Source organism: Sciurus carolinensis, chromosome 16 (assembly GCF_902686445.1).
Source record: "Sciurus carolinensis chromosome 16, mSciCar1.2, whole genome shotgun sequence".
NCBI classification, from domain to species: Eukaryota; Metazoa; Chordata; class Mammalia; order Rodentia; family Sciuridae; genus Sciurus; species Sciurus carolinensis.
Window position 1 is genome coordinate 44849453 of NC_062228.1, and position 9266 is coordinate 44858718.

At 36.3% G+C, this 9266-nt stretch overlaps 1 long non-coding RNA gene across 2 annotated transcripts in view; it reads left to right on the forward strand.

The window, feature by feature from the left end:
• Positions 1 to 8810, forward strand: part of LOC124966445 (uncharacterized) — an 18601-nt gene extending 9791 nt beyond the window's left edge. The window contains exons 2-3 of one of the 2 annotated variants that reach the window (XR_007105350.1): positions 6795 to 6909; positions 8024 to 8810. This is a non-coding gene — a long non-coding RNA (uncharacterized LOC124966445). The remainder of the gene's footprint in view (positions 1 to 6794; positions 6910 to 8023) is intronic. The other variant, XR_007105349.1, reaches the window with a different exon arrangement.
• Positions 8811 to 9266: the final 456 nt, after the last annotated feature.

The following is a 9266-nucleotide window of genomic DNA, read 5'->3' on the forward strand; positions in this document are numbered from 1 at the left end:
TCAGAGGTAATTTTGAGCTACTTTTCCCCAGTTTGATCAAACTGCATAAAATTCTTTTTTCCTTTTTCCATCATTTGCTTATTTCTTATGCAGGCTTGGCTGCTTATAATATTGGGCTTTTGGTTAAGTATTGATGAAAGCTTGATAGATTTTTGGTGCTAATTTTTAAGACTGTATCATAGATGGTGATTTGTACTTATCAGAATATACGTAATCATTCAGTACACCTTTTCATCAGGATAGTAAGATTTACCATGGCATTAAGTTGAAAATACTCTGATCCCTTCAATGTACAGTTCTATTTCTTTGATTTGTGTGGTTTTAGTTTGGCATTCTATGCATATATAATTTTTCTGTCCACCATATGACTGTTAATCTAATGGCTTTTCAACAATGAAAGTCCTTATTCTGGCTGGGGTTATAGCTCAGTAGTCAAGCACTTGCCTAGAATGCATGAGGTTCTGGGTTTAATCTCTAGTAACAACACTCAAAAAACAACAAAAAAAGTCCTTATCCAGATAGAAGATGCTTTGCTAATGCTTTGAGTACATTTACATTTATTACTTTCATCAACTAGAGGCATCTGGAAATATTGAAATATAATTTCATTGGAAAAGTCAAAAAATGCTTAATGCTTCTTACTAAGTTTCCAAGTAGTTACTTGTCTGAAGTGATAATATATGAGATTTTCTGGCCTTTTCTTTTTTCTTATTTTGGGATGGGTATAGGTAGGATTTTTGTTTTGTGTGTGTGTGTGTGTGTGTGTGAGTGATGCTGGGGATTGAACCCAGTGCCTCATGCATGCCAGAGGTAAGCACTCAAACGGAGCTACACCTCCAGCACTGGTCTTTGCTTTTTTAAATCTCATTATGAATTAACTGACATATATTGAAATAATATAATTAACTCATCTACATTTTTAAAATTTCAAATTAGCATATCTTTTCAATTTTTTAAAAAATATTTATTTAGTTAGTTACACATGATAGTAGAATGTATTTTGGCAAATTATGCGTAAATGAAATATAACTTCCCATTCTTGTGTTTGTACATGATGCAGAGTTACACTGGTTGTGTGTTCACATGTGAACATAGGAAAGTAAAGTCTGATTTATTCTGTCTTTCCTATTCCCATCCTCCCTCCCTTCCCTTCATTCCCCTTTGTCTAATCCAAGTACTTCTGTTCTCTTCCTCCTCCACCCTAGCATCTGCCTATCAGAGAGAACATTTGGTCTTTGGGTTTTGAGGATTGGATATTTCACTTAGCCTGATAGTTTCCAATTCCAACCCTTTCCCAGAAAATGCCATAATTTTATTTTTATTTATAGCTGAGTAATAGTCCATTGTGTATGTATACCACAGTTTCTTTATCCATTCATCTGTTGAAGGGCACCTAGGTTGGTTCCATAGCTTAGTTTTTGTGACTTAAGATGCTATAAACAATGATGTAACTGCATCACTATGGTATGCTGATTTTCAGTCTTTGTGGATACCAAAGAGTGGGATTACTGGATCAAATGGTGATTCCATTCCAAGTTTTCTGAGGAATCTCCATACTGCTTTCCAGGGTGGTTGCATCAGTTTGCGGTCCCACCACCAATGTATGAGGGTATTTTTTCCCCCATATCCTCGCCAACATTTATTGTTACTTGTATTCTTGATAAATGCCATCTTAACTAAAGTGAGATGAAATCTCATTATAGTTTTAATTTGCATTTCTGTAATTGCTAGTGATGTTGAACAGTTTTTCATGTATTTGTTGACCAATCATATTTCTTCTGTGAAGTCGCTGTTCAGTTCCTTTGCCCATTTATCAATTGGGTTATTTATTTATTTATTTATTTATTTTGGTGTTTAGTTTTTTGAGTTCTTTATATATCCTGGAGATTAATGCTGTATTTTAGGCAAAGGTGGCAAAGATTTTTCTCCCATTCTGTAGATTCCCTTTCCACTTTCTTGATTGTTCCCTTTGCTGTGAAGAAACTTTTTAGTTTGATACCATCCCATTTATTGATACGTGATTTTACTTCTTTTGCTTTAGAAGCCTTGTCGAGTAACTCAGTTCTTAAACTGACATGATAGAGAATTGGGCCCACTTTTTCTTCTAGTAGGCACAGGGTCTCTGGTCTAATGCCTCGGTCCTTGATCCACTTTGAGTTGAATTTTGTGCAGGGTTAGAGATATGGGTTTAATTTCATTTTGCTTCATATGGATTTCCAGTTTTCCCAGAACCATTTATTGAAGAAGCTCTCTTTTTTTCCAAAGTATGTTTATGGCACCTTTGGTCTAGTATGAAATAACTGTTTTTATGTGGGTTTGTCTCTGTGTCTTCTATTCTCTACCATTGGTCTTCATGTCTGTTTTGGTGCCATTACCATGTCGTTTTTGTTACTATAGCTCTGTAATATAATTGAAGGTCTGATATTGTGATAGCATACCTTTTAGGCAGTTATATTAACTTTAACTCAATATGTGTTATATAGATTCATGTAATTACCACCATAGTCATCATAAAGAAAAGTCACATCAGAAAGTTCCTTTGTGCACCTCAAAAAGTTCCCTTGCATATGTGATTCCTTTATAGTCAAAAACTCTCCAGAATTCTAACCTCTGGCAACCACTGATCTGCTTATTGTCACTATAATTCCATCTTTTCTGGAATGTTTTATAAAGGTAATTATGTAATATTTTGTCTTTTGAGACTATGCCCTTTCATTTGGCTGAATACCTTTAAAATTCACCCAAGTAGTTGTAGTTCATTCCTTTTTATTCACTGTTTGATGCACTGCAGTTTGCTTATCTATACACCTGGTAAGACTTGGGTTGTTTCCAGTTTTTGAATTTGAATTTGATTATTCAGTTTGAGTATTCATGTATAGGTTTTGTGTGAATTTACATTTTCATTTTTCTAGGACAGACACATAAGAATGATACTGCTGAGCTATTTATTCATAAGCTTACAGTTAACTTTATAAGAAAATGCCAAATAATTTTCTAATAGGGCTGTCCTATTTCATGTTCTCCCCAAAACTTTTTTTTGGAGGGGAGGGTGATACTGGGGATCGAACCCAGGGCCTCAGGCATGGTAGGCTAGTGCTTTACTGGAGATACATCCCCAGTCCCTGTCATCAGTAATTTATAAGTTTCAGTTCCTTTCCAAACTAACTAGTCCTTGGTATTCTCAGTATTTTTCATTTTAGCCACCCTAGTTTTAATTTGAACTTCTCTATTTGCTAATGATGCTAAACATCTGATAATTTGCCATCCTTTTATCATCTTTGGTGAAGTGTCTATTGAAGAATTTTACCCATTCCCACCCATCTGCTGTGGAACCTGCAGCCTTGCACATTGCTAGGGAGCACTCCACTTTTGAAGTATACAACTAATTTTACCCATTTTAAAGTTATATTGTTGGTTTTTTACTGTTAAGGTTTAAGAGTTCTTTATACATTATAGATTTAATTTCTTTGTCAGATGTATGATTTGTAACTATTCTGTCTAGGTCTATAGCTTTTCTTTTTATTCTCTTCACATTGTCTTTTTAATTTTTTTTATTTGGTCCTGGGAATTGAACCCAGGGGTGCTTTACCACTGGGGCACATTCCCAGGCCATTTTAGTTTTTATTTTGAGACACAGTCTCACTAAGTTGCTTAGTGCCTCGCTATGTTGCTGAGTTTGATCTCGAACTTGAAATCCTCTTGCCTCAGCTTCCTGAGTTACTGGGATAATAGACATGTGCCATTGCGCCTGCCTTCTTCATATTGGCTTCTAAGAGAAGAATTTAAAATTGATAAAGTTCAATTTATGAGGCTGAGGTTGTGGCTCAGTGGTGGAGTGCTTGCCTACCGCATGAGGAGGCCAGGGTTCAATCCTCAGCACCACATAAAAATAAATAAATAAAATAAAGATATAAAAAAAAGTTCAATTTATGAACTTATTTCTTTGATGGGTTGTATTTTTAGTGTACTGTTTAAGAATATTTTACCTAATCCATATATTCTTAGTGGTTCATAGAAGGGCCAAAATTGATTCTTGGGGATTCAAGAAAATTATTCTTTTTTTTTTAATATTTTGGTTTTTAGTTGTAGGTGGACATAATACCTTTATTTATTTTTATTTATTTTTTTAGTTGTAGATGGACACAGTACCTCCAATTTATTTGTTTATTTTTATGTGGTGCTGAGCATCGAACCCAGTGCCTCATGCATGCTATGCAAGTGCTCAATCACTGAGCCCATCCCCAGCGCCAGTACCTTTGCTTTGTGTGTGTGTGTGTGGTGCTGAGGATTGAACCCAGGGCCTCACACATGCTAGGTGAGCACTCTACCACTGACCCACAACCCCAGCCCCTCATGAAAATTATTCTTTATGAATAAAGCACATATATTCGTATAGAACATGAAGAGACATACAGTATATCTGTGATGTTAAAATTTCATGGGGACACAAAGACCAATCGCTTTTGAACTATGCAAAGACTTTAAAGATCTAGGGAAATTGATGCTGTGTGTCAGTGGTTCTGGAGTAACTACTATTGTATTCCTTGAGATAAAAAAGTGATGGCTCAGAATTTTTATCATGTTTCCAATTGTAATGAAAGCTAACCTTTTAAAAAATGACCCAGATAGTCAAAGAAACAATGTGCACTAGATATTTTTTAAGTGAGAAAGAAAAGCAAAGCTAATTTTAAACTGCTTTTAAATTTAACTTTAAATGTGCTCAAGTCAGCCAGTCATAGTGGCACTACATTAGCTACAAAGAAGTCTTAATAATCACTTCTAGGGTTGAGGAGATAACTCAGTCGGTAGAGTGCTTGCCTTGCATGTACAAGGCCCTGGGTTCGATCCCCAGCACCGCAGCACCGCAAAAAAAAAAAAAAAAAAAAAAATCACTTCTACAAAAATTTCAGGTTGCTAGCTGGCACACAAAGGCTAATACTTCATTCATTTTACTAAATCAGTTTTCCTTTTGAAATATGAGGAAATGGATTCACCTTGTTTATGTTTATGGCAACTATCTGAAATATGTACTAGAAGATATTGAATCATCACAAAAAGAAGTCTACTTCCAGCCAAACCCAACATGTTTACGTTTTCTTTTGTAGTTTACAAATGTTTATAGTTTTCTTTTGATTTGCAGCTTTGCTACATACTTTTTAAGGAAAAGTAACTACGTTGTGTTGTTGAGATAGTACTATTTGACCTGAGTACTTTTTTTGGGGGGGGGGGCGGGTACTGAGATTGAATCCTCGGTCGCTTAACCATTGATCTACAGCCTCAGCCCCTTTTATTTTTCATTTTGAGACAGGGTCTCACTAAGTTTCAGAGGCTGGGCTTGAACTTGCAATCCTCCTGCCTCAGCCTCCGGAGTCACTGGGATTATAGGCAAGTGCCACTGCGACTGGCTGATCTGAGCACTTTTAAAGTCAATTCTTAAGATTTTTCTGAAGATTACAATAAAAATATTTTGTGTTGTACTGTAACAAGTAAATTTTTGAAAGTTTAATTTGGTATCAGTGCAAACTGTTCTTTGGTAACCAATATATTATTTAAGGCACAGAGCTAGTCAGTAAAATGCATTAGTTTTAGCATAACAGCCACAGAAAATCATGGGAAGTGGCCAATGTTTGACCTTAGTTATGCCAATTTTGGATGTGTATTTATTCTCATCTAAATGGAAATATTATAGGAAAAAATATACTCAATTACTGTAGTAAAATGTGAGAATGATGGCAGACAGAGGATAACTGTTGCTTAATTCTTATGGCTAAATGTTTACTTTGATATTCATCTGTCTCTTTCAGTATTAATTTCTTATCTTCTTAATGTTTACCTTTATTCTTATTGAAATCTGTTTGGTGATAAACTTGTTCTGTAATGAACTGCATTGTTCTAGGAGCTTTTTGTTTAGTGATATATGAATCAACCATTGTTTCCGCCCTTATGAAGCTTTAGGAATAAAGAAATAAATGCATTAATTTAAATAATAATTATTGAATAATAACATAAAGAGAAATCATTGTGTGATGGAAGCAAGGAAATAGGTGCTGGAATGGAAAGATATGGACATGAACTTCTTTGGCTTGGTCAGTTATTAGATCCTTTTTGAATCTGAAGGATAAAAAAGAGCCAGTCCTACACTGAGCCCATCTGTGAGATGAAAGAGTTGGGTAGCTCTAGGAGATGAGAAATGAATGCATGGTCTGGAAACTTGAACCAGATTTTAGGGTACAGGATATAATGAAATAAAATACATCTTGTTATCCATGAGAATTTGTTTGCATTTTATTCTAAAGAAAAATTGAAATCGTTTAAAAAAATTTAAGTAGAGGCTACTTGACCTTCAAACAAGTGTTATGTAGCAGAGATATTAAAAATACAGATGCCTAGAGGTCAGGGATGTAGTTCAGGGTAGAACGTTTGCTTAGCATGCACAAGACCCTGCGTTTGATCCCAGCACTGCAGTCAATCGATAAATAAATATTGATGTCTGCGACCTATTCTCTAGATGCTGATTTAGTTAATATGCGTTGGTGGTGTTACCTCAGTACTTTCAACATTCTAGTCAACACCTGAATTTCAGAAGCATGGACTTAACTTTTTGCCTTCCCATAACCTCCACATCTTATATATCATCTCATTCTCTATTGTGTTGCCTGTGTTCACATTTCATATTGTTTTGTTAATTTTTGATTGCTAGTATTCATTATTTTCAGTTTCTTATATGTCTTCAATAACACTTTTCTGGTACAGGGGAAATAAAATACTGTGTTTTATTTCTTCTATTCTTTCAGATTTGGAGTCCAGATGTTCGATAAAGACATTTTTGAGGAGGAAAAAACGGTTCCCAGTGTGAGATAATAGAAGAAAAGACATGACCTGGAGGACTTCCTTTTCAAAAGTAACTGGGTACAAAGAACTTCTTTAGGGAGAAAAGGGAGGACGCAGGGCAGGAAGGCAGTGCCCTGGGTCAGGTCTTTGTCATCCTAGGCATGTCTCCCTTATTTCTCTTGCCCAAGAATCAAAATCACAACGAACCTGAACTTCCTGGGGCTAGTTCCTGTAGTTGATGCAGAGAACTGAAGACTAAAGAGGGGTGTCACCAAGGATAACAGACATAAATCTGAAGAAAGATTATTTAGCAGTTAACATCTTAACCACATATATTGGGCTTCTCTTTACAACTTAGAATTACAGCAAAAGGGAGGTGATGTAAACTTTGCAGGATTAGGGAGCAGGACACAAAGGGAAATGGAAGGGACAGAAAAGGATTAGGGAGGGAGGTGAAAGTAATTCTGCTAAAGACAACTTTCCAAAGGGATTATAGCACCCCTAGAAACAAAGAACTTACAATTATTAGTTCCTAAGCATGACATGCAGTAGTCAGGCCTTATAGATATAGTAGTTCAAGTCTTTTAGAAGTCAATTAGGAGAAAACAGGGCCACAAAAGACATACAACCAGCTTTATTAGGTGGCACTTCACAGATGCATGAAAGGGGAAGACATGGGAGCATGAGACCACTGCCCAAGGGGAATAGGCGAAACAAGGATATTATGCATCTAGTGATGTTGTAGCAGTAAGTGAGGAGTCTCAGAGAATTCTGAAGGGCATCGGTGTTTGGGTGTTTTGTTTGTTTATAGTTACAGGGCTTGTCTGAACTGTTGTTAACATGTGTTGGGTTCTTCATGGGGTTTGCAAAGTAGATAGGATCTAAATGACCAAAAGTATGTTTATATGATGTATAACTAATGCATCAAAAAAAAGTGGAAAAATGTTTATATGGATATGATAAAAAATATATTAATCAGATGTGTAAGAATTTATGTTTGCCTTTGGTGGGCTCTGAGCTAAAGGTCCTAGCCCTTTTGTGTAGAAGTACACAACTTGGGGGCCAGTTTTGGCTAATAAACAGGAGCCATCTTTGGTCCATTTATACATGAAAAGATTAAAAAGACCCCTAGTATGGCCCTCTCATCACAGGGTCTCCCACCCAAATAACTCAGTTTCTTTTTTGATTTCAGAGGAACTTCCTGAAAGCAATCAGTTCCAGGTGGTTTGCTCCTCCATGATATCATTTCGTCCACCTCAGGACTATGAACAGATCTGGAAGTATTGCATGGAAAGTGCCAGAGCTGGGACCACCTTGAACATCTTATTGCTTTTACCCCAGGCTAAGTAGCTAGCTGAAGTTCTAAAAGTTCATAGTGTCTTTGAAAAGCAAGCTACTTTCTCTTAGCACTGGGAGAAAAGGAAAACTTCCAGGTGCAGTTCTGAAAACAACTGTTCTCACCCCCTAACCCCAGGCTTCCCCAGGTGCAGTTTTTGTCTTCTTTCTCTAGTGTTACAACATCAGTATGTCCCATTATAACTTTACTGTTTTTCCTCATTATTTTTCTCATTCCTTTTGTTTGCAAAGGACAAAAGAGGGATAAAAGTATTTTCATGTTAAAACATTTGTATGTAATATAACCAGAAAGATACTTTAAAGAAACAGTGGGGACAAAATCCTGAAGCTTATGATTTTGTTTTCAAGTGAGTTCACATAGCTTTCCACCCATTTTATCCTGTTTATCCAATAAGTAGCCCAGGAAAGAGCAGTTTCTTTCTGGGGAAATTTGTGTTTAATAATCAAACTGCCTTGCTAAAGTATGTGTGACAGTATAGATAAGAAATGCAGGGCTGGTGATACAGCTCAGTTGGTAGAGTGCTTGCCTAGCATGCACAAGGCCCTGGGTTCAATCCCCAGTACCACAAAAAGAAAAGAAAAGAAAAAAAAAGAAAAAGAAATGCAGAGTCAGAGGGCTATGGTTGTATGTAGCTTAGTGGCATAGCACTTGCCTAGTATGTGTGAGGCACCAGGTTCAATCCTCAGCACCACATAAAAATAAATAAAATAAAGGTATTGTGTCCATCTACTGCTTAAAAAAAGAAGAGTCTAGACTTTTGCCAGGCTGTCCTTACAAACTTCATCTAATTTAGAAAACTGAATGTAACCGTCAACAATAGTAGTATATCTCCCAAGAAGAGTGTAGTCTGTCGAGAGTGACATTCCCTGTGACATGACCTCCCTAACTTGAATCTCTCAGAATGAATCATAAGTCGAGAATGAATCAATCTGTGCATCAGAATACAGAGCTTACCAGTAACTCAGCTTCAGAAGGTCTCAACCAGAGAACAAGCCCTTTCCTATGGGCACCTGCAAGTGATCTAGCCAGTCCAGCTAGCATTCATGATGTTTTCATAGTTTTAAAATTCTAGAAACTG